A 27513-nucleotide genomic window follows, 5' to 3' on the forward strand; every position below is an offset into this window, starting at 1 on the left:
GTCCTGTTTCCAACTTGCCCTCACAGCAGTTTGACTGCTATTCATTTCTTAGTAGCTTGTTTTTCTTTATTCTTCAATCCATTTTTTAAAATGCAATCAAAGAACTTTTCAAGGATCTTATGAAAGCACTCTAGAAACAGGCGGACTTACCAGGTATAATAAACTTCATTTGATGAAGTATGTGGAGACATAAATCGTTGGGGGTTCCAGACGGTTGATGAACCGTTGTGAAGCCATTAGCACCTGTTTTCACACTATATGTAAAATGTCCCTGCATTTGTGCTGCATTTGCCAAAGGCAAGAACAGTTTTGTATATATGTTCTTGTAAGAAAGCTATCCTTAGGAATATTGTAAAAAATGAGCTTAGCACTCAGACATAGTTTTGTTTTCCTTTCTATGAAGAAAATAACCAATTGGTATGTTATATACAATATCCTTCAAGCTATTTTTCAACATGCATAAAAATATAGGTTTCAACATACAGCTCAATCAACCCAGGGAGAACTACTTCTTTAGGACCAGCAAAGATCATGAAAGCCAGATCCCATATGGTCCTGTTGCTGTAATGAACTCGGGCCTCTCTGACCATCAGCATTCCCAGATTTCTCTCTTTCCCAGGGACGTGTTTGGCCGGGAAGACTTCCATGTTCTTACATAATTTGGACAATGTCTGGCTTCAGGGTAAGAGGAGCCTGCGTGGCACAGCAGAGCTTGGAATTGGGCAGAGGCTCTGTGGTTCTTGAGACCCTTGGCCAGCAACGCGGACTCTGTCTACATGGCCCAGACACCAGGACAGGTGAAGTGCACTAGTGGGTGACGAGAATTACTGGTCAGACGCCACATGGGTTCTGTCATTCAGAGCCCTCCAGGCCTGTGGAGCCAGTCCTCCTTCCACCCTACTGACGGGCCTTATCCCTTCAACAGGGGCTGAGTTAAGATCACACTCCTCCTGACTATTTGAGCTGGGAGTTGGTCTTTTCCAGACTTTGGACTCAGATCAAAACATTCACCCTTCTCTTTTCTGGAGCCTGCTTGCTGGTCTTGGGGATTGGAACTCACCTGGTTTCCTGGCATTCAGACTTGGATGGGGGCTACAAAGCTGTTCTCTGGGTCTCCAGCTTGCTCAGCTGCACATCTTGGACATTCTCAGGCCCCATAATTACCTGAATCAATTCCTTATAATCTATATGTTCTCTGGAGAACCCTGACTAATACAATAAGCATATATCACTATTGATTCATTACTGGTAATAAATGTGTCAAACTAAATGTAAGAATAGTGATTGGGAATCCAGATGTGGGATATACGGAGAGATTGTACTGTCTTTGGAGTTATTTTTTAAAATCTAACAATACTCTAAAATAATTTTTATTAAAGAAATTGATATCAGAATTTTATCCTGATTAGATGAGTGCCTGTGACCTTCATAAAATTTGATGAATTGACATTAAAAACATTAAAGTATATAGAGTATAGACAAAATAGAATATATATTTCTCTATATTATACATTTAAGTATATATTACATGTATTCTCTATATTTTAAGTGTATATATTCTATATAGTCTCTATACATTTTATATAATTTGTATTTGCTTCATTTTTGAGAAATATAAAATCAGTATTCTTTTCAAAGTTGTTAACTCATCTCAAGCAACATACTACATAAATACTTTTTTGCCTTCAATTAGATATTTATAACTTCATGTTTTATTTTTCAATTTAATCCAGTGGGTAATTTAAGAATCTTCAAATTATATTGAAGTAGTTAGGATACCAAATGAATAGATACTATTGATTAAGGAAAGGAAATTAGGTTCCAGTGTGTCATCATGCATGTGTGTGTGTGTATGTGTGTGTATACATATATATACATATATATGATGTCATGTAGCATTAATCCTCCTTAAAGACAGAAGTTTTACTGCTATGACATTTTTAGTATAAGATGAATTGAGAAAATATTTGCAGTCATGAAAATTGGTTTATGAACTGAGACTGGTAAGGTTAAGAATTATTGGACTTGTTTTACTGTGGACAAATTATTAAACAAAATTATTTTAAAACTCATTTGTAACTGTTTAGGCTTGTGTCCACCATCGATTTAAACACTTAAAATTAAATTTAAAACAAGACTAACTCCGCTCATCCTGCTTAATTAAGTGGATGTGATTAGATCTGTAAGACACAAACCTGTGAGGTAATCAAGCCTGGGAAACGTTTTGGAGTTATGCCTTGACTGACACTGCCAAGCCAAGCCCCCCAAGAACCCCCTGACGGAGTGGGTCCCAGCTGGTTGAGGTCCTCCCAGCCGCAGTTAATAACCATGTCTGAATCTCTTGTCTGCTCCGTTTGATAGTGGCTTCAGTATACACAGTGAAGCTCATGCTCATCTCTAAGGGCCAGTGAGTCATTGCTACTTCACTCCTCCTGCCACTAAGGTAGGAAAAGAAATAGTCCCTTCATGCAATCGTTATGAAACCAATTTGGGACGAGCTGCTGAGGAACTGGGTCAAAGACATTGCACTGACACAAACTCACTTTGTGCTCTACACCACTAGGCCTTGACAAACTATTATTTGTCCAGGAGGCGTTATGGTCTTCCACCTCAGGATAAATTTCCTGTCAGAACGGGATAATCTCCAGAGAATTTGGGCATTGCCTGAGGGCAGGTCTCATTTTTTCCCCAGGGGTCGATGCCTATAACAGTGTCACAATTTAAACTTTTTACCTTGTGCTCTTTTTTGCTATCTGCCTCTGCAGGCAGGGCCAGCTGGAGTGATTGGCCTTTTTGAAAAGATAAGGGCTTTCCTAAGCTTGGGGTTCTGCTGTGACAAGAACCCCCTGCATGCACATCATCCATCTGTGTCCTCATGGAGCTGGGGGAACAAAGAGAACCCATGTGAACCTGAAGCTCATAATGACTGCTGTGTCATGAGTACTAATGTTTTTTTTTTTTTGTCTCTGACACAGAAATCCTTCCCAACTATGTAACTGAGGCATCCAAAGTGTTTAGTTTGAAAATAGATGCAAAGTCTGACCCTCGACAGTTATTGACAATGTTTATGGTTAAGCTCCTGATATTATTAAACTTCTGTAATGAGTCCTATGTGTTTTATTTTACCCTGAATGACTTGCATGCTGTTCCCTTGGTCTAGGACGTTTTCTTTTCTTCATCTGCCTAACAAAGGTACAGACAATGCAGAACATTGAAGAATCCTCCCTCTCCACCAAGGAATAGAAATAGGTAATGTCAATATGCCCTGATTAACAGTTTCTAGAATTAATGCATTTTGACATTTGCTTCACAAATTTGTAGAAATTAACTTCCTCTAAACAAGCATCAATTTATCATATATAGAAACTTAAAAAAAAAGAAAAGAAAAAGCAGACTATACTAATCTCATGAGATAAGCATTTGTGTGCCTATATGAGTGTGCACTTTCTGAATTCCTAGAACTGAGGGTATAATTAACTTTGAATAATAAATAAAATTATGATTTGATAATTATTTCCCACTATAGGCAATGCTAATTTAAAAATATAACTAACTCTGATTGACTAAATTAAACCTAAGGCATTATTACTAAAATCAATGGTATGTATACTTCAACACTTATTTTAAATCAGGCACTGGCAAAATTCTTTACATATATTTCCTTATTTAATCCTGACAATGTTCACATGGGTGGGTACTATTGTTAATGCAATGTACAGATTACAACGGAAATTTAGAGAGGTTACTTGTCTAGTGTCTTTGAGCCAGGTGGACATAAGCAGAGTATGAAACCTGGTCCTCACATTCCAGAGTAAGCCTATTTACAGGCTCAGCTGCATGTATTAGCAACGTAAAAATGGAAACATAAAGTGCTGTCTTTGAAACAATGATAAATGTGATGAGTGAGAATAGGCTGCTTTTCCATGTGGAGTTCTAACATCACTGTCATCTTGAACACCTGAACACCTGCCTCCCGCACAAGTAAAGATAGCTACAAGAGAAAGTTGAGTATCTGATTAAAAGAAAAATCCTGCTACGATGAATTTTCTCACCAATATGACTAAGCAGTTAAGCGAAGTAAGGTATTGATTTCTCATTGTGTCTCATCTAAATCTCAGTTCCAGATCCTCAGTACCCTGGATAGGGGGCTATTCTATCACAACATTGCATAATGCCCTATGGTGCGTTCTTCCTGGAACTGGAGACTCTTTGAGACTGAAACCTTAGCTGACAATACCTATTTGAAAACATTTGTTCACTTTGCTACCAAGACAAATTATGCTTTGAATGGAAATCTAATTCTTTAGAGAATATTCACCTGTTAAAAGCCAGGCTTTGTGATGTTGAAATTATTAATCCTAGAGGATAAAGATACTATCTTGTTGCTAAAAATATTGCAAATAGACAATTAGGATTAATTATTTACAAAACTCACAAGAAGATATTCTTCTTCAAAGCTACAGTGACTTGCAAAGTTCTGGTACAAACATTTTCAAAGAGAAAAATAATTTACATATTATATGCAGCTTGTTTTGAAAAATTAGCAAAACAATAACTTATTAAACATATAACAAGCTATTATAAAATTGTAATTTACAGAATTCATATTTATTTAGAAAGGTAGATGACTAAATAGTACTATAAGAGGCAGTAAAGAGCAGAGATTTTGAATAAAAGCTCTAAAATTAGACCAGCTAGTTCGCATAAAAAATACCTCTATATTGTATGATTTGACAACTTAGCTATCTACTTATGCTTCAACTTTTTCATCTATACAATGTGAATGATCATAATACCTTTGCCATAGCATTTTTTATGAAAAATCAATGTGCTAGTACATCTAAAGAGATATAAAAATACTTGAAATGTACTAAGATTTAATAAATGCTAGCTATTTTCATGTGTCAAAACACTACACTGGATGTATATGCACTATTTCACTCACTTCATTTAATGTACTTAAACTATTATGTGAGATGTACTATTATTCTCATTGAATGTTATGAAGAAACCAAGGTCTCCTGAGGTTAGCTTAACTGGTTCATAGACACATAACCTTCTATTACTCATTATCAGAACTATTGTTTAGGAAGGTTTAAACAAAACAAAACAAAATTGCCCTGAAGCTTCCTAAATGACTTAGCATTTTTTCTTGATTCTCAATGTACTTGTGCTAGTAGATCACAAAAATAATTTTAATTATACTTAAGATAGCAGTAATCAACAGGCTACATGGATAATAAAATATTTTAAAGATAAATTTTTATAATATTGATCTCTCTCTAATTACCAACTGTAATTCCCATTTGTTTCAACTTTTTTCAACTTCTATTGTAACTTTTAATGTTAGTTTTCTCTTTCAGAAATTTTCTATGACATTAACACTGTGTCCCTGCCTCAAACTATTATATCTGGGTTGTATCATTATTTTTTATACTGTGTCTACTGACTTAATAGCTTTTCTTCTAGCTACGGTGTCCCGTGAGTGTAAGGTAGCCACTATCTTGCTCACTGTTGGTGGGGTAGAGAGTGGTATGATATTTCTGCAGAACAAATTGAAAACACCTATCAAAGCTTTTGAGTGAATATAACCTTTAGCTTAGTAGGTCCACTAACAGTAATCACAAGATTATTTAGTGGTACATTTTTTATACTGATGAAATAAAACCAGCTTAATTGTTCTACAAAGTTAAATTAAATAAATTAAGATATATCATATGATTGGATACTCTGGAATCGTTAAAATTATATGATAAGGGAACTACATGTTCAAAGAGTTCTCATTATATTAAGTAGAAAATAGCTATAAAATCATGTGAGTAATATAGTTAAACTCCAGTACTGGGACGCCTCACCTGCTAAACCAACTAATGCCCCTGAGTAGCTCAGTAGTTCAGAAGTTCCAGTTTTTCTTTTTTCTTTTTTTAACTTTGTAGGCAGTTGTCTTGTTTTTCAAGGCTTCTTCTAATCTTGTTGGGGAATAAGTTAAAAATTCTCCATTACTTTAATGATGTCTTATAGAACACAGTGTCATGTTTAATTTTTGAACAAGTTGAATTTTTTGTCTATGTTGCTTTTAAAACATATATAAAAATAAATGTAATATTCCACCAGTCCAGCTTAATGCAGGACTATTGCCTACCTTGTTCATTCAATTATATGTGATATTTGCTTTTTTCTCTTTCTTTCCTTCTGTCCTTCCCCATTTTCTGGGGGAAGTCACAGGGCACTACTGATGGTGACCAAGCCTCTGCCTTCACTGCCCATGGAGTTTCCAAACCCATGTTTGCCGCTATGAATTTATTTTGTACCTATATGCAAAATCTTACTCTTATCCCTGTCAAAAACCCTTTATGTTCTATGTATTTATTATTTAGCTCTTCAAAAAATGTTTTATGAGTTTGCTCTCCAAAATGTTTGCTATATATTTCTCATAGCTTCCAGTCAGCCAGCCACACATTTTCATAGCCTGCTTCTTCCTTTCTACCTGAGACTGCTAGAATATTGCCCAGCCGGCAGAGGCCTCACGGGCAGCAATTATCATGTGGCCATAGTTATAGAATCACTGGGCACCATCTTGAAACTGCCAGTAAGTTCTGTAAGTCTGAGTCTACCTTCTTTAGGGTTCAGTTTCAACTATCATTTCCTTGGAATAAAGTCCTTGAAATTTTAATTTAATTTAAGTCACATTCTTCTGGCTCTTACTTTTCTGTAATAACACACATGAAAGAATATGTATTATAATATTTAAATATTTCTCCTTCAGTACAATATACACTTAATGACACACAATTGCTATTTTTATTACCAATGTGTTCTCAAATTTTAGTAGAGAGCTTGAAATATATTAAATATTCAGTAAATATTTCTTTAATTAATGAGTGGATTCCATGAGACAGATATGAAAACAGAGCTATGCTTTAAGGGATAAGCCTGGATATGTATTTATGTGCATTAATATTTGTACACACATATTCATATGCATGCATGTATGCGTACACATGCACATATACATACATACATGTGCATATGCATATTATATATTTTAATTTTTTTTCACGATTTTGTAAGTGCTAAAATTATTCTGTTAAAAAAGACATTATGTCAAATCTATTAAAAAGTGTTCCTACATTTACACTTTTAGCTTTTTAGAGATGGAACTGCACAGGTTTATCTCACCGAGTCTTTCAGTTGTGAAGACATGAGTTCCACTGTTAATCCTGAGTACTCCCACTGAGCCCGCCAAGCTCCCTGAAGGGAATGATACGAAGGTGAATCACTAGGAATAATTTCCGCCTTATTACAACAGCATCGCACTGCAGCTGGAGCAGCCCTTTGTCACTGCCTCTCTAGCTTCTCCAGATGCCAGGTCCAGGGCCAGGTGCAAGGAATTCCAAGGTTGTCCTCATGCTTTTGTCAAGCTTCCTATTAGATACTGTTTCTTTGATGAAAGAATCTATATATCTTAAACAGTTTTTTTTTCTTTTGAGGGTTTTTGTCTATGAATTTTTTAATTATTTATGATTGTGTTTTCCCTGTTGAATGTCTTCTTCCTGGATTCAATCTATGAAGACACAAGCAGGAGACATTTACACATATTATCAGAGTCACTAAATTCATTTTCATGAATAAAATTCTCCATTTTACCCAGGAGCTTATTCTTTCCTGGTGTAAATTTACCATTTTGATAATCTGTTGGTTCCACTGCTTAAGTAAATATAGCTCTTTTTTTCTCCTCAGGTATGCCTCACCCTCTTAATCTTTTTTTTTTCTTTAAATTCAGGGCCAGAAGGAGGAAAATATTCTTTATACAAAGAAATACTTTTTATCTTGTATCTGAAGTGATCCACTTGATCCATGTGTTGTTTGTATGGGTCTGAACCATCTCTGAAATCTCATGTGACTTCTTCTAGATCAGTAGTCTGAAATCTTTGCTTCAAGGGTTAGCTAGTAAATACATTATTCTCAGGGGGCATAGTGTCTCTCTCACACCTCCTCAGTCCTGCTCTTCTAATGTGACAAAAGCCACACATAAGGCATAAACAAATGGACATGACTATTCCGGTAAGACTTTACTGGCAAGCCGATGGACTGCAGTTCAACAACACTTGTTCCAATTAATGAGAAAATTAATATTTTCTATTTCACTTGATTTTTCATGGTTTCTAACTTTTGATCAGAAATATTCATGTAGTGTCCAGAAATAACATTTCAAAATATTCTAAAGCTTTATTCTAATATTTAGTGAAGAAAACACAAATATATGCATATACATATATTAAATATACTTATTCATTTTTGTTAGATGCATATACCTGTCCCGTAATTATTAGATCAAATTACATTGAAGTGTATATGCTATTATTTTGGTTTTATGTATCCTACACACACACACACACACACACACACATCTATATAATATGATATATTTAAGTTTGGGATTTAGAAATACTTTAAGGAAGCACAGACTTGAAATATTGATTTCTTAATAGTTTTGCAGAGGCCCTGCATTTGAATTCACAGAAATGTTATCTTCACATTCTCACATTCTATAATTTTATTGGTTTTAAGATTCATTTACTTACTGGACTTACATCAGCGTCTTTCCACCTCTTTCATCTCATGGCGTACATCAACTCATGGTGTACATAAACTAATTACTAAAATTCTGTGGCACACACAAATATATATACTTTTCCAGTCTGACAAATTGGTATAATTTTGATTGATTTACAAAAAATAATAATAGCAATTACTTACCCTTTTTGTTCTAAAGTGACTTTTAAAATAATCAGGTGCCAGTATTTCTGGTACCAAGAATTAACCAATTGGACACAAACTTATTATGATACATTACCAATAAGATGCAACTCTATTGTATGACCTATATATTTATGGTTCAAGACAGAGCTTTCACAACTATTGTTGTGTTGGTTGTTGTCACTTTTAATTTGATGATCTAAGGGAGAAGAGGTCAGGTATTGCACGTTTGAAAACATTCTTGCATCACATCACTTGGAAATTGCTGACTTACGTTACGTGCGATCTCAGTCCTCTCAGGCTGCTACAGTGGAGTACCACAGACCAGGTAGTTTACAAACAACAGAAACTTATCTCTCACAGTTCTGGAGGCTGCCAGCAAGGTGAGGTTCAATGGAGGGCCCTCTTCCAGGTTGTAGACCATTGACTTCTCCATGTATCCTTGCATGGTAGAAAGAGCTGAACAGAGCTCTCCGGAGTCTCTTTTATAAGAGCACTAATCCCATTCATGGGGGAGCTCCACCTTCATGGCCTAAACACTTCCCAGTAGTGCCACCTCCTAATATCATTACATTGGGGTTTAGGATTTAACTGGATTTTAGAGGGACAGAAACATTTAGTCCATACACCCATAATCTCCTTGTTCATCGTTACTGCAAATGTCCACCTAGTGGAAAATATTATCACCCTATTGTGAAAACTTTGATCCATAAGACATCCTGAAAGAGAAGGAGGGAACTTATGAAGCAGGACACAGCACAGAGCTCTGAGACTGTAGTACTGTTAAACTGGCCAGTTTCTAGCACCCTGGTTGTCAGGAGATGCCTTTTATCACTTCAGTAGAACAAATAGTAAACCGAGGCAGGGAGGAGGAGGGAGACATGTCTCACCCACTAACTCAGGAGTCCTAAGCTTGGTCCAGTAATATTGCCAGGTGTTCCAACACCACAAGAAACACTATGTTAGCCAGGAAGAAGGGAGGTCCTTGAAATTCTATGTAGCCTTTCCACTATCTGGGAAAGAAAGCCTCGAAACAGTGTATTCATCCCAAGACCCAGAATGTGGGAGAGGGTCCACAATGCCCAAAGAAGAAGCCCATAGATCAACTTTGGTTAATTGTCTACCTCTGGTCACTATTTGTTTTAGGAGGAAGTCCCTGATGCTTAAAGGAAGAGCCCATAAATAACTTTGGACAACTGGGCCAACTTTAACTAACTGCCTCCTGTCAGTTATCTGTTTTTACAACAAGATGAACAAATGGAGTGTGGAGCAAGATAAGGATTAGAGATAACCGACCCCCCCCCACCCCTAAGTTTGGGTAGTCACACCCTCCAGGAAAGCTGGTGAAGGGCTGCAAATAAGACACCACTCTTGAGTGAAGGTGAATAGCCAGAGGCAAACCGCCAAAGCTTATTGTCCAAGCTTCTGATATATAGCCCATTGTTATATAACTTTGTTACATAGTGTTTTTACTTATTACACACATGATTCCATTATAGGCTGTAACATAGCAATCACCATGGTAGGTATGTTATGTGTTCTTGGTACTAAGGTTACCTCTATAGTAACTTACTTCTGTATACCCAATGGGGTGAGCCTTAGGTTACTTCTATGGTAACCTGGGGCGAGACTGAGGCTACCTCTATGGTAACTTTACCTCAGCCAATAAGGGTTTGTTATGTGGTCACGATTCCATTGGTTACGGAGCCAGCCTTGGTTATGAAGCATGTGGCATTCCACAGCGTCTTTGTAACCAGGTTTTATGGTCTGTAACCAAGGATGAGGAATCTAGGTTTTGATCACCACAAGCTGGCACCACATTTACCCGTTAATCAATGTGTAACCTTTTTACTCCTATCCCAACAACTATATAGGTCTTCAGAACAAAGGACTCGCTTGTTGTGCTCTCTTGGCTCTCTGGCCACACAGCCTCTGGCCACCTGGGGGCTTGCCACCCTGGCCTTCAGCCACCCTCACTTTTGCCACTGTGCTTTGCCCTGAACCTACTTCTTCCACTCCATCCCCTTAACTGGGCCCGTTCTCTTCCATGAGAATGGATCGCTGATAAACTCTGATTGCACACTAATAGATTTGCTGATCTGTGATTCTTTACATGTGTCAGCAAGAAGAACCAGGTCTCTCCTGTCAACAATTACACTTCTGAGAACCATACTTTGAGAACCTTCTTCAACATGATTAAAAAGAAAGGAAAATATCACAATTCATTAAATAAAGATCAACTGAGTCCATATTTCAGTCAATACATTAATCAAATAAATAAAGCTGATTCCATGTTTTGGGGCTGCTTCATTAAATGAAGGCAAACTGCAAATAGGTGTTAATACTGTTATTAAAATAGTTTCTGCCTTGTGGGCCCATTGGCAGGGTCTCAGGGATGCTGATAACAGGGTAGCCCTGAGCCATACACTAGAGCAAGCTGAATTCTCATACTCATTATAGGAACAGAGGCAATAAAGTGTGGTGGGGTTTGCTGTGGGTAGTCTAGGCATCCTTTGCAATGCGCCTGCCTCAGCTGTGTTTATGAAGAGAGAATCAGACTGTGGAAAGCTAGTGTTCTCAGGCACAAGAAAAAGGAAGCCAGAGATATTCAGGAAGTCAGCTGCTCACTTTATTTCCCTCGTCATACACGTCAAAGATCTAAAATTGTTTTGCTTAATGATTATTTGGATTTTTTGGTCTGTGGAAAATTTATGCCACACACTATATCAATCTATTGTTTTGTGCTAATTTTAGCCTATGTTACAGTTAAACATTGTGATTATAATCAATTAATTACTGACACTATTATATATAATAGGAAATATCCTTTCTTGGGGGGTATTACTCAAGGACTAGTCCAAAAAGTAGTAAAATTGTCTTCTCTTCCCTGATTAGTTGAGAAAAAAAATGTAATACATGTCCTTGACATATTTGTGCCTTCAGAATATACTGATAAAATCCAATACCATTATATATAGTTAACCATAAAATTTTAAATTATTAAAAGCATTTAACAATTTTAATGTGTGCTTATTGATAGTTGAATCAATTAAAACAACTGGACCTTTGATTGAAATGATTTCGGTTTCTAATATTGGCAATTCCGTTTCTGTATTAGCGAGTTTACTGTGTTGCAGAGTAGTGGCATGTTGTGTCTGGTTTCAGTACTAATAGGAAAAGCAGATTTTGTTAGCTTTGACTAGATTTTGATATTCTTAGTATAGTGAAACTCTATTGTACTTTAAATGAATTGTTTTTCGGTTCATAAAGTCATTTTACCATTTGGAGGTTGGCTTTTTAAAATTAATTAATTTATTTTTATTCAGGTACAATTGTCTGCATTTTCTCCTCATCCCTCCACCCCACCTCAGCCAGTCCCAGCTCCCTCCCCCACCTCTACCCTCCCCCTTGATTTTGTCCTTCTGTCCTTTATAGTAGCTCCTATAGACCCCTCTTCCCACTATTCCCTCCCCACTCCCCTCTGGCTATTGTTACAATGTTCTTAATTTCAATGTCTCTGGTTATATTTTGTTTGCTTTTTTCTTTTGTTGATTTATGTTCCAGTTAAAGGTGAGATCATATGGTATTTGTCCCTCACCACCTGGCTTGTTTCACTTAGCATAATGCTCTCCAGTTCTATCTATGCCATTGCAAAGGGTATAAGCTCCTTCTTTCTCTCTGCTGTGTAGAATTCCATTGTGTAAATATATGGAGGGTTTTTAAAAAAATTTTATTATGAGTAAGCCACATTCAAGGTATATTTCCTAAAAAAGTATGTCTACTTCTGTCTATTTCTGCTTTTAGTTTTGTCAATTTTTGCTTCATATGTTTTGATGGTTTGTTATTAGACAAAACATTTTTATTCTTACTATATCATTTTGCTGTATTGAGTCTTTTGTTAATGTATAATCTTTTTAAAATTTAAAGTATATTTTGACCAATATTAGTAAAGCTACCTCTGCTCTCTTTTAATCACTATTTGCATAGAATATCTTTTTCCATTCTTTTATTTTTTAAGTTAAATCTGTGTTTGGGTGTGAAGTGAGTTCTTATAAACAGCAGGTAGTTGGATCATTAGTATTTTTACTCATTCCTCCAATCTCTATCTTTTGATTGGAGAGTTTAAACCATTTGTATTTAAAGTTATTATTGATAAAGAGAGATTTCTTTCAATTTTCTACTTTTTTCTATATCTCTTATATACTTTTTCTGTCTATAACTTCCTGCATTACTGTTTGCTTTTGTGTTTAGTTTAGTTTTATGTATTTTCTCATTTCCTTTTGTATATATTTTGTAGCTATTTCTTTGTGGTTACTATAGGGATTACATTTAACTTCCAAGAGTTATAACACATTATTTGAATTTATATCAGCTTAACTTTAATAACATACAAAAATTCTGCTTCTATGCAGATCTAGCTCTACCTTTTTTCATTTATTGATGTCTCACAATAGCATCTTTATGTATCAAAAACATAGAACAAAAATTTCTTTTATGCAGTATTTTCTTAAATTATGGAGAAAAGCAAAAGTGGAGTAACAAATCAAAAGTTGAAATAATACTGTTTTTTATAATTACCTGTTTACTTGCTTTTACTAAAGATCTTCATTTCCTCATACAGCTTTAAGTTAGTGTTAGTATTCTTTGGTTTCACCCTGAAGTATTCCTTTTAGTGTTTCTTGTATAACAGTTCTAATTGTTATAAGAAACACACAACTTAAATCGAAATCAATGGGAAATTGTGAAAGCATTTATCTGTAGGACATGGAACAAGACAAGGATGCCCACTTTGACCAGTTCTATTATAAGCTTAGTATTGGAAGTCCTAGCCAGAGAATCAGGTAAGAAGTAATTATGTCTGTTTACAGATGGTCTAGAGATATACACACACAGACATTTAACAAAACAACAGAACTGATAACGGAAATTAGAAAGCTGCAGGATAAAAATCAACATACAAAAATCAGTGACACCTCTATATTAACAATAAAATTTTCAAAATGGAAATCAAGAAAATAATTCTCCATACACATTGTCAACAAAGTAATAAGGTATTGATGATTTAACTTAACCAAAGTGGTGAAAGTCTTGCACAATAAAAAGTACAAAACATTTGTGAAGGAAATTTAAAAAGCACAAATAAATTGAAAGACATCCTATATTCATAAATTGGAAAAGATTAATACTGTTAAAATGCCCATACTGCCAAAAGCAGTCAACACTCATTAAAATCCGATTTTTTTATAGAAAGAAAAAAAATCCTTAAATTTGTATGGAATCACAAAAGATTCTAGCCAGCCCTGGCTGGTGTGGCTGAGTTGACTAGAGCATCATCCTGTGACTGAAAGGTTACAGGTTCAATTCCTGTTCAGTTCCTGATCAGGGAATATATGTAGTTGTGGATTTGATCCTTGGTCTGGGAGCATATGATCCCCTGTCCCAGCACTTGTGAGAGGCAATGAAAAAATGTCTTTGGGTGAGAAAATTTTCAAAGACCCCAATCAAAGAAATCTCGAAGAAAATGAACAAAGCTGGACACATCACAGTTCCTAATTTCAAATTATACTACAAAGCTGCAGTAATCATAACTGTATGGCACTAGTAAGAAACCAGGCATAGACCAATGTAACAAAATAGAAAATCCAGAAATCCACACATTTATTGTCAACTTTTCTTCCTAGAACCCACAATGGGTAAAGAAGAGTTTCTCCAGTAAATGGTGTTGGGAAAATTGGATATCTGCATGTAAAAAAAAAATGAAATTGGACCCTTACATCACACCATATACAAAAAAAAAAACACCAACTATAAAACTCCTAGAAGAAAATATAAGGACAAACCTTTTTCATATTGGTCTTAGCAATATTTTGTTTTGATATGACACCAAAAATACAGGAAACAAATGTAAAAATAGGTGGGACTATATCAAACAAAAATGTTCTTGCACAGCAAAGGAAACAATTAACCAAATGAAAAATTAACCAATGCAATGTGAAAAAAATTGCAAATTATGTATCTGATAAAATATGTAACTCATCTAAATCAACATAAAAGTACAAACACAGATCTAGTATCATAAAAATATACATTTGAAACCTACATGATCTTATTAACCAATGTCACCCAAATAAATTTAATTAAAAAAGAAATAAAGATAATAGATATTCTTTAAAAAATACAAATAACTTGATTAAAAATGGGCAAAATACCTAAATAGACACTTCTCAAAAGGGGAAATTCAAGTGGTTAAACTGTATATGAAAAATGGCTCAGCAATTATCAAGGAAATGCAAATCAAAACCACAATGAAATATCACCTGTGAGGATTGCTATTATCAGAAAGACAAGAGATAAGTGTGAGGGTGTGGAGAAAACCGAACCCTTCTACACTACTGGTGGGAATGTAAATTAGTACAAACATATGGAAAACATACGGACACTTCCTCACATTAAAAACTAGGGCTACTATATGATTCAGCAATCCCATTGCTGGGTATGTATCCCCACAAATTGAGATTAGGGTAGTAAAGTGATATGTGCACTTCCATGTTCATTGCAGTGTTATTTTAAATAGCAAAGAGGGAAACACAACATGAATATCCTCAATGGATAAATGCATAAAGAACATATGCTGTGTGTATATGTCTATACATGTGTATATGATGTATGTGTATATATCTCAGTAAAGCCATCCCATGAACTGAAAAGTCACCAGTTTTATCACAGGTCAGGGCACACATCTGGGTTGCAGGTCAGGTCCCTGGTTGGGGTGTGCAAGAGGCAACCAATTGATGTTTCTCTCCTTGTCTTTTTCCCTCCCTGCTCCATCTCTGAAAGTAAATACAGCAACATGGTTGGAGCTGGAGTTGATTATGTTAAGCAAAATAAATCAGACAGAGAATGAAAAATATTGCATAATCTCATGTACATGTGGAATCTAAAAAAGTCAAACTCTATTAGAAGCAGACAGTAAGATGGTTGTTGCAGGGGCTGGGGAGGGAGATATTGATGAAAAGGTACACAGTTTCACTTATGCATGATGAGTGATACCTGGAGAGTCAGTGTATATAGCACGGTGGTGATAGTTAACAATACCATACTGTATACCTGTACTTTGCTTAGAGGTTAGATTTTAGACTAAATCTCACCATAGACTCACACATCTACAATAATAACCATGTGAAAGTATTGATTATGTTAATAGCTTGATTGTGGTGATCATTTGACAATGTATCAAAACATCAAGTTATACATATTAAAAATATACTTTTGCAAGTCAATGATATCTCAATAAAGCTGTTAAAAATCAAAAAGTAAAGTATATGAAACATTTGGTGATACAATAGCAATAATCTTTAAATACATTAAATAAAATATTTAGTGTTTTATAAGAGTACAGTAGGGAAATGATAGGAGATAGCCATAAATATGAAGAAAATGCATTATTAGTGAAATAATTGTCTTGTTAAGTATTTAAAAGAAATGAAGAAAAATGATGGTTAAATTTATTTAATATATTTCTTACTTGGGCAAATGAAAAAAGCTTGAGATAGATAACATCGTTTTAGTCTTGTGCATTCTTTGTTCAAAACTTGAGAAAACATGGAGAAGCTAAAGCCGCTGTTGTATAGGTGGTGTTTTCGCCTCTATTATCTTGTCACTAAAACATTACTGTCACTGAAACTTTTCAATGTAAAAAATTAGCACTTTAGTCCAATCAAATTGCATTTTAAATTTCATTAATTTTCAGAATGGCTCAGGTCTAATAATTGAGAAAGAAAAAGCTACGAGTACAAAGTAGATTCATGCATGAATCTAGAAGATAAAGAAAAACCTGCTATTTTTTCAGGGAAATCATTTAGATATTCCACAAGAGATATTTCAGAAAGCGTGACTAAACTCTCTGCATAAAAATTAACAATTAGTCATTGAAAAGTCCAAGCTCTGTGTTAAATCTGATGAACTGGATAATGATTATATTGAGAAATATAATGAAATATTGAGATTATATATGAGAAAAGTATTGCAATAGCTGGCAAACTACTCATCATACTCTACCAGAAAACTTGGTCTTCTAAGAAATGTTATGAAGATATATTTTGTTAAGAACCAATCAAAATTTTTAACACTTAATTAAGCAACTTTTGTTGTGACAGACCCCCTCCTGGGATGCTCAATGCATTCTAATTAAAATGCCTGTTCCAGTGGCGCAATTCTGAGCCTGCTCGTGTGAGAGATGTAAGTGTAGTGCAAGTGTGCAAGTGTGTGTGTTCGAGGTTGGTCATCACAAAATGTCTGTGAGAGCAAATGAGTGGAAACAACCTCAACATCTTTTCAAAGGGTGATTAAACATAACACATACAATGAAATATTCTTAAGAAAAATAATTTGAAAGTCTTGATATATTCAACACCAAGATTGAACATTCTGAATAATATATTGATATGATAAAAGCAAGATACAGATAAGCAAAATATGTAAAAAATGGGGAAACTGATTCTGTATGTGTTCGTGCATGTGCATTCCTCTATATGAGGAGGAATGCACATTCCTCCTAAGAACATCATTACTGGATGGCTGAATTCGAGGAAATGGAAGGAGACTATATACTCTCTATATACTCATCTGTTTTGAAACATTTGAATCCTATAGAGGAATTAAATAATATATAAAGTAAAAAGGACAAACACTATGGCTTGGTTTATGTGTATCTTGATTTCCTATGACTCTTGAGAAACAAGCGTGTGCATAGCTGCACAGGAATTCTGTCTCCCGGCACATCTCAGCCCACTACCCCATGCCCTGAACAAAATCCAAAGTAACATGTATATTAAAAACAAAAGAGTAACAAAGGTTTTACTTGGGAAAAGAGAAATAAAATATGTACCTGTATTTCCTCATCAGCATATCTTTTTAAAGGTTAAATATCACTAATCAAAGAAGATAATTATGATTTCCCAAATATTGTAATATTCAGTTATAAAACATGTGGACATTATTATTTAAACAAAATAGTGTTAAAATATAAACTTAGTTATAACATAGTTTATTAGGGGATTTTGCCTACTGAAAACAAATAGATTTAATTAAACTAGTTTTATTGTTTTCTCTGATTATAAAAGTGGGTTTTATTTTATAGATAATAATCTAAAATATATTAAGGATAATATAAAAATGCCCATTGTATTTGTAAGCTAATTATTTGGTGAGTATTTTTCTAGATATCTTTCTTTGCAAACACACATGTACATACATGGGCACAAGTAAACCTCCATGAGATTGTGTTTTCAATGAGTTTGTAGTATAAATGCTTGACATCCTTTTACCTACATATATATATATAAAACTGTTCCATGTTAATAAGTTTAGACATAAATCATTATTTTAATGATTGCCTCGTCTATTTTTAAAATGTTTATATATACGAAGGTCCATTAAAGCAGTCTCTGTTATAATCCTATTTTGTTTGTTTGTATGTTTTACATGTTTTCACTATTTTATTTCATTTATTTTGGGGGGGGGTTGAATTTTTTTATTGTTCTATTATAGTTGTCTTATTACAGTTACTGTTTTACTACTGATGACCATATGTCTCCTGGGTATGACATATTTTAGAAAAGATCCAACTTAAGTTTATCCATCCATGTGTTGCAGCGGAAACCCTTCAGCATCGTGTAGCACAGCACTTTCCTCTTGTCTTCTCCACGTGTCTGCGTGTGTGAGCCTTCTTTCCCAGTTCCAACTCTTAATGTACACTGATGACAGAACAATCTTTCCAAAGCAGAGTTCTCATTAACAACAGTAAATAAACTGAGTTACAAATACAGAAGATAAAGTAATACTTAGTATATATTTCCAAATATTTTCAAGACAGAAATTTTAAGTGAATCATGATATATTCCTTCTACTATGTATGTATTAAAATTAGTAAAAATAATATGCATTACTGATGTGGGAAGACGTCTATTAATTTATTGTTAATTGAGAAAAAAACAAATTGTTGAATAAGATATATATGTCACTCCATTTTGTAAGAGTAAATCATATACTTATTCATATAACACATTTGAAATACATATATGAAGCATATTGCATGAGACATAGTAATAGATGTAAATACAGAGGATTATGAATTTGCAAATAATGATCATATCTGTAGAATGGGAATGGGAACAGGGGGAAGGAGATTTTATTTACTTATTCATTTCTTTTATAGGGAGATATAATGGGCATCTTGTTTAAGTTGTTTTGTTTTTTAAACAATATTTTTGATATATGCTGTTAATAAATTACCTAGTGAAACTGAAGAAGTCAGTGAGGATTTTCACTTATTCTTTTATCCAATACTATATCGCCTACTTAAAAAAACAACAAAGAACATGTATTTCCTTAGTAATTTGAAAAAGTGTAAGGCTGTTAATGCTTTTAATTAAAAATAAAGATAAGCAAGACTACCTTTATTGGCAGATGCAGCTTTGAAGTACTTGGACAAGTTGTCACTTATTACACCAGCTTCGCAGAATTCTATTAAAATGAGCAACAGAACAATGCCCTGCAGTATTGTTGGGAGTATAAGCCAATACAAGTGAATTATAAGTAAGAAGTTTAACAAACTATGGGAAATCGGCAAGGGTTATGTGAAAAAAAAAATCAACCTAGTAAAAAATCATCCTCTTTTCCTATAAACACTGTAGTGCTAAATGAGGATTCCAGGGACAATCAGGAGTTTCTTTTCTGTTGTGGGCCCTAGAAGTCTCATTTTCTTCACCTGAGAGACCTCGCCAGAAATCCTTTTCTCAGAAAGACTGTTTGTAAAAGCTCAAAGGACTAGGCTTCCTTCATAGTTGGCAGTTTCCCTGCCTGTCACTGGAGGATTCCATCTTTTTTTATTGTTTTTCTATTACAATTGCCTCAATTTTCCCCTGTAGCTTCCCACTGCCCTGCTCACCCCACTGCTCCCTCATCAATCCCAACCCGATTGTCCATGTCCATGGGTCATTTATACTTGTTTTTTTTTAACTAAACCCTCCTCTTTACTTTCCTCCCTTAATCCCTACCCCCTCCCTTCTGGTCTCTGTCAGTTTGTTCCTGGTTTCCCTGTCTCTGGTCCAATTTTGCTGGTTTGTTTTGTTCATTAGGTTCCTGATATAGGTGAGATCATACAGTATTTGTCTTTCATCTTCTGGCTTATGTCACTTAGCATAATGCTCTCCAGTTTTATCTATGCTGTAGCAAAAGCAAAGTTTCCTTCTTTCTTTTTGCTACATAGTATTCCATTGTGTGAATGTATCATTTTTTTTTGATCCACTCATTTACCGATGGGCACTTAAGCTGTTTCCAGCACTTGACTATTGTAAATAGTGCTGCTATGAACAGAGGTACATAGGTCCTTTTGAATTGGTGTTTCAGGATTCTTTGGGTATATTCCCAGCAGCAATATCACTGGATCAAAAAGCAGTTCCATTTTTAGTTTTTTGAGGAAATTCCATACTGTTTTCCACAGTGGCTGTAGTAGTATGAATTCTTACCAATAGTGCACCAGGGTTCCCTTTTCTCCACATCCTTTCCAGCATTTGTTGTTTGTTGATTTGTTAATGATGGCCACTCTGACAGGTGTGAAGTGGTATTTTGTCGTGGTTTTTATTTGTATCTCTCTGATGGCTAGTGGTGCTGAGCATCCTTTCATATGCCCACAGCCCTCTGTATGTCTTCCTTGGAGAATTGTCTGTTCAGATCCTTTGCCCATTTTTTAATTGGATTGTTTGTCTTCCTGGCATTGACTCACATGAGTTCTTTATATATTTTGGAGATCAAACCCTTGCCCAAGATATCATTGGCAAATATGTTTTCCCATACAGTTGGCTCCATTTTCATTTTGAAGATGTTTTCTTCAGCTGTGAATAAACTTTTTAATTTAATGAAGTCCATTTGTTTATTCTTTCCTTCATTTCCTTTGCCATAGAGGATGTATCGGTGAAAACATTGCTGCATGGGATGTCTGAAATTTACTGCCTGTGTTTTCCTCTAGGACTGTTATGGTGTCATGACTTATGTTTAAGTCTTGTATCCACTTTGAGTTATTTTCACTATTTTAAACTGTGCAAAACAAACACCCTGTTAAAACATTGTCTTGTTTTCTGATACTATGTTTGGATACATTGGTAAACAAACATAAAACAAAGTATATCAAATTATAATTCTGATCCATATGAAGCCTTATATTTTAATGTATATTTTATATAAGATGTGCTCTAGTAGAGTTTACAGGAGTAATTTGGTACACAACATTCTAATTGTGAAATTGTTGTGTTCTTGAAAATATCTGTTATTTGTATTTTTATTCTGAATTCATAAGAATTTTTATAGCTGAATAGCAGCCTGAGTTTTGAAATTTTTTCATGAATATAAGAAACATGCATGCACTTTAACTTCAGTAAATGCAATTTTTTACATTTCTAATTAAGTGAGCTTGTTGGTTGTTCAAATTACCTATTTCCATTCTCAATTAGTACATTTGGTGTTTAATCAAAAATATTCTTATATAAGCATACACTCACACAGTGAAATACTTTGATATGTTTTTATAGGAAAAAAACTAAAAATGAATTTTGGTACATGTATACTAGGCGATACAAAAAAGGCACATTGCACCATGCTTGCATTATGTAACCTTATTCTTGTGTGTGTATCTAAAGCAATAAATAGAGAGCTGCATGGGGACAGCCAGCCCTTCTCTGCTCCTGAGAAGTTAACTTGGCTGAGTACTAATAAGGGCATGCATGTAAGGAAAGTTCCTTGGTCTGGGAAAAGAATCATTTTAAAGAATTAAAGGGAACAGTACTCAGTGGTGACACAGGACGAGGAATAGTACCTGTTCCCACTAGCGAGACTCAAGCCTCGTAATGCCAGGGCTACGGCATATATAATACTCAGGTGAGTGTTCACTCAACTGTGTAGCATAACAAGCCCTAGAATGAGAACTGCTCTTGGTCCACTTAACACATTTTTAAAAGCAAGATGAAAAATTATTAAATTTTCTAAGTAACTGTGTCTAGAATAAAGCTCAAAAAAAAAAAACCCCTCACTAAAAGTTTAATTCACAATGTCTGATATCAGTCAAAGTTTACCAGTCATACAGAGGAGGAAAGAGGACACCTAAGAAAATTTTAAAAATCAATTGAAAACAGTCCAGACTTGATACGGATGTAAGAAGTCATAGACATGGATAAAAAATGCATTGTAATAGTCGTATGCTTTCTGTTCAAAGAGATAAGTAGACACATGAAAGATAATTTCTTACAAAAGACCAAAATCCAACTAGTAGAGGCGAAAACTACAATGACAGTTGTAAGTAAATTTGATATGATTAACAGATGAGACATAGCAGGGAAAACATTAATGTGCTTGATGAGTAAACAATCCTTTCTCTTAAATTTAAACCTTCCTTAAAACATACATATGTCTACTAAAAGACATGTACAAATACAATCATAGCAGTAGTATTCATAATAACCCCCATATAGACAAAACCCAAATGCTCATGAATGTTAAAGTGGGTAAGTAAATTATGGTACTTTAAGAAAATAACCCTGGCTGCTGTAGTTCAATGGATTGAGAGCCAGCCTGTGAACCAAAGAGTCACTGGTTCGACTCCCAGTCAGGGCACATGCCTGGGTAGCAGGCCAGGTCCCTAGTAGGGGGCATGCGAGAGGCAACCACACATTGATGTTTCTCTCCCTCTCTTTCTCCCTCCCTTTCCCTGTCTAAAAAATAAAATAACTGAAATCTTTTTTTTAAAGAAAAGAAAATAGAATAACACAGAAAAGAAAATGAGCAAAAATATTCATCATTAACAACATGAATTAATCTCACAATGTCATCAAATGTATCCAGATCCAAAACTGTACATACAGTATGATCCTGTTTATGAAATTTGAAATAGGCAAACTACTTTATGATAATAGAAGTTAGTGAACACATTTGGGAGGGTAGTTGATCTGAGAGAGCATAAATGGGAACCTTAGGGTGCTAGAAAAATTCTATTTCTTGATATAATTGGTGGTTGCATGAATGTCATTATTGTGATGAAACTGGACTCTCAGGAGTTTCTGCAGATGGAAGAGAGGTAGGAAAGCCCATGTATTCAATGGAAATGAGGAGTGAGAGAGTATGTTAGCACCAGGAATTGAAAAGCCCCTTTTATGTCTTGTAGATCCTTTGTTTAGACAAGCTGAAGACACTCAGTGGATGCTTCTTGAATTTTTCCCAGTATAAAAAATTTTGGTCAACTTGCAGAAATATAAAATTTACTCCTGGGATAAGCATATTGAGAGGATCTATGAAAATAAAGTTAGTGGAATTTCTTTAAAGATTTATTTCACCAATAGTATTTTTATTTTTGTGTCATCTTTCTATATTATGCATTATTTGTGTCTTTGGATACCTTCATACTTTACATAAAATATCAAATGCCATACTTCATCTTTTTCCTGCAAAATCATGTCATTCAAAATTGTTCACTGTTATGTTTAGTTTGCTAAATTTAAAAAGATAATTGTTAACTTCTGAGAGGCTAGAATTTGGGGAGATAAATTGTCACACTTTAAACAACTAATTAAATTAACATCTTCATCACTCTACATACAATTTAGGAACAAGTCTATCAACAGATACATTTACACTGCATTTGCCCACTTTATTACATTTCTCAGTGTAATATGAATTGCAGTTTTGGACTGATAATTCTTCCAGGCTCTTGGGAGACTGCCCACAACACATGACCCTAAAGTTTCAACACACTACTTTTTGTCTGTATGTACATACCCTTCTAGCTGAGTCTATTACTAACCCTCCTATCTGAAAAAGAAATTTTATATATATTTTTCTGCACTATTATTAGAAAGTATGCTTTTCTTTTTCTCTGCAAAATATTATGTTAACCACATTGGTGACATTGAATTGATTAACCTAATTAATTTCCCCAAAACTTAACTGCTATTATTATTCAATACACTACTATCCAGAAATTTTAACCACAAGATGGTATTAATGAATTTGTGTACAACATAAAATTATACATTTATCTACAATACCACATTGCCATACATTAAAACATGTATGCCCACTTTATTATGGTACCAGTTTAAATCTGCATAAAAATATTCTAGGTTTCTCCATCAGCATAAAATATACTTTTATATTTTGTTTAATAAAATGTTCCTGGAGGGTATAATTTATGCCTTCTGATTCTATTTAGATGATGACAAAAGTCTGAATTCCAAAGGAATATTATACTACTTTATAATCATAAAAATACAATTTGAAAGGAAATAAATTGAAATTTTATGTATACCTCCTCATCAACACTTACTGAATGTCCTTTGCATTTTACACTGTTACTCAGAGTAGTGCTTCTATGATTTTTGATACCAACAGCAGCTTCACAGATGATAAAGTCACTGGAGTGACGCTGTGTCCTGTGGAATTATCTGATTTGGTATTGCTATCACAGCTGCAGGGTTTTTTTTTTTGTTTTTCCTAGAGACATCTTTCCCCTCAAAAAAAAAAAAAAGAAAGAAAGAAAAATAGAACTCCCCAGGAAACATTTTTAGTGACAGATTAAACATTCACTTGACCTGAAAATTCTGAGACACATTCAATTTCCTACTCCACCCCCTACTATTTTCCCCATTAAATACAGTGAATACTTGAGCTCACTTTCCTAAGCACTGCATCTTCAAAGCTTACCTAGAAAATGGGGACAGTGATTTCCCTGCTGGTTTTGTAAATTGTGCTTTCCTGCTTTTTTTATTATGTAAATAAAGATAATTAACATGAAATTGAATAAATCTAATGGATTAACTAACTAGTGTCTGCATTCCAAAATATCAAATAATCAAGTCATCTTTGAATATTCCTTTTTAAAAAAGATTTTGTTTATTTATTTTTTAGACAAAGGGAAAGGGAGGAAGGAAGAGAGGGAAACATCAGTGTGTGGTTGCCTCTGGTGCACCGCCTACTGGGGACCTGGCCTGCAACCCAGGCTTGTGCCCTGCCTGGGAATCAAACCTGAGACCATTTGGTTCCCACTGGTACTTAGTCCACTGAGCCACACCAGCCAGGGCCTGAATAATCTTTATATAACGTATCACTTGTGCAAATGGGACAAGAGCACTGTTAGTTGTAAGTTCTCTCTCTTGTATAGCATATATAGAGGATTGAAAAGGTGCTATACTTCAGAAGAAAAAACATCATGTCAGAAATCCATAAGAAATTGTTACAAATTTCTCTTTAGGATGGTGAATATTTCTGCATTCTTTCTATCGACTATCCTTTAGTACCTACAGGCTAGGGTGGGTATTTGGGATACCTTATAACCTATGGCTTCCTTCTGTGTTTTTTATCTCCCACACTGCTTCACTCGGGTTTTTCCTGAAAGTCTTCTTTTGATGGAGGCTGAGCCCTTAGAGACAATCTTACCTAGTATGCTCTGAAATAGGTTGGTGACTTCTAAGAGTAGGTTTAATACTAAAATTTTTTAGAATGGAATATCAGTAAGCAAAACAAACCTTGCTCCTACTTCAGAATAAAGTTTAGGTGTTACTAAACAAAGAGACCCATTTTTATCTAAATAAGAATAGAAAGAAATAAAGAAAAGGTAAATAGAAAGTTTGCAGAACGTGCTCAAGAGTCAAATGTCTGATTTACCAAGGGTTTCTGGTAACCTCTAAATTTCAACCAGCATGCACTGGAGGAGCTACTCAAAGGAAACTCTTTCTGCACTCATGAGATATTCACCAACAACTTTCCCTGAATTATTAGTTCAATAGACCAAAATCTAATATTTAAGGTTGAATCGTTTGTCTTTATCCTACTGTAAGCAGAGCAAGTGTCAGATATCAAAATGATGGACAGATTTAAGTGAGAATAATTTTTTGAGATTATACTTTAAGTTCCAAGATTTCTACGCATATTTGTCCTAAAATTTCCACTTTTCCAAATAAACATTCACGTATGGGGACATGACATTATATGATTCTGAGGAAGTTGAGTACAAAATGAATATTCTATCCTAGAGAGCCCTACTCAAGTGATTCTCACTCCATGGGGTCAGCCCATCAGACCCTGCACAACAGCTGGTTCCCTGTCACTGCTGGACCTTACTGCCAGTCAGCCTGAGGGTCAATGACACTTAATGAGGTGCCAATAACAATCAAAGCTCAACTACACCAGGAGAGAACACACAAAGGACACGCAGGAGCACCTAGCTCAGGTTAACAGGGGAATTATACTACTGGGCCCTATAGGACACCTACTACATAGGGTACTCTGTCCATAGTGGGAAATACAGCAGATCCACCTAATACATAGAAACAAACACAGGGAGGCAAAATAAGGAGGCAAAAAAATGTGTTCCAAATGGAAGAACAGAAGAAAACTCCAGAAAAAAATAAAGAAAATGGAAGCAAGCAATTTACCAGATGCAGAATTCAAATGTACCTATTAGAAGGATGCTCAATGAAGAATAGATGATTTCAGTGAGAACTTCAACAGAGAGATAGGAAATGTAAAGACAAAGATAGAAAATTTAAAGAGAAACCAGTCAGAAATGAAGAATAGAGTAAATAAAATGAAAATAAATTAGATGGAATCAACAGGAAATTAGATAAAGCAGAAGATCAAATCACAGATTTGAAGATAAGGAAGTAGAAAACACCCAATGAAAACTGCAAGGTGCTTCTGGCCAAGATGGAGGCTTAGGTAGACACACTGTGCCTCCTCACACAACCAAAAGAAGGACAACAATTTAAAAAGAAAAAACAACCAGAACTGACAGAAAATCTAACTGTATGGAAGTCTGACAACCAAGGAGATAAAGAAGAAACATTCATCCAGACCGGTAGGAGGGGTGGAGACAGGCAGCCGGGGTGGAGAGGACTCACAGCAAAGCGGTGGCTGGCGAACCCAGCAGGGTGGCAGATTCTGGAGAGGGGCAGGCCAGGCTGCAGCTAGCAGACCCCACAAGGTGGTGGCTGGCAGACCCTGCAGCCCCACATTCCCACATAGATAAATCGGGAGGAATGGCGGGGGAGCAAAGCAGACCACGCAACCCAGGGCTCCAGCGCGGGGAAATAAGGACTCAAACCTCTGATTGAAAACACCTGTGGGGGTTGAGGCGGCAGCAAGAGAAACTCCCAGCCTCACAGGAGAGGTGGTTGGAGAGACCCACAGGGGCCTAGAACATATAGAAACCCACTCACCTGGGAAGCAGCACCAGAGGGGCCCAATTTGCTTGTGGGTAACGGAGGGAGTGACTGAAATCCGGCAGAGAGAGAAGCAAGTGCCATTGCTCCCTCTCAGCCCCTCCCCCATGTACAGCATCACAGCGCAGCAAGCAGCATTACCCCGCCTTGGTGAACACCTAAGGCTCCACCCCTTTATGTAACAGGCACGCCAAGACAAAAAAAAAAAAAAAAAAAAAGGCCCAAATGAAAGAACAAATCAAAGCTGCAGAAAAAATACAACTAAGCAAGGAAGAGATAGCCAACCTATCAGATACACAGTTCAAAACACTGGTAATCAGGAAGCTCACAGAATTGGTTGAATTTGGTCACAAATTACATGGAAAAATGAAGGCTATGCTAAGAGAAACAAAGGAAAATGTACAGGGGACCAATAGTGATGTGAAGGAAACTGGGACTCAAATCAATGGTGTGGTCCAGAAGGAAGAAAGAAACATCCAACCAGAAAAGA

The 27513-nt window shown here is 35.4% G+C and overlaps 1 long non-coding RNA gene across 2 annotated transcripts in view; it reads right to left on the reverse strand.

Annotated features, from left to right (window-relative positions):
* Nucleotides 1-9830, reverse strand: part of LOC112307957 (uncharacterized) — a 180993-nt gene extending 171163 nt beyond the window's left edge. For both annotated transcript variants that reach the window (XR_006656053.2, XR_006656055.2), the window contains exons 1-2: nucleotides 9035-9830; nucleotides 7180-7564 (exon numbers count right to left, since the gene is read on the reverse strand). This is a non-coding gene — a long non-coding RNA (uncharacterized lncRNA). The remainder of the gene's footprint in view (nucleotides 1-7179; nucleotides 7565-9034) is intronic.
* Between the last annotated feature and the right edge of the window lie 17683 nt (nucleotides 9831-27513).

Source organism: Desmodus rotundus, chromosome 2 (genome assembly GCF_022682495.2).
Source record: "Desmodus rotundus isolate HL8 chromosome 2, HLdesRot8A.1, whole genome shotgun sequence".
NCBI lineage: Eukaryota > Metazoa > Chordata > Mammalia > Chiroptera > Phyllostomidae > Desmodus > Desmodus rotundus.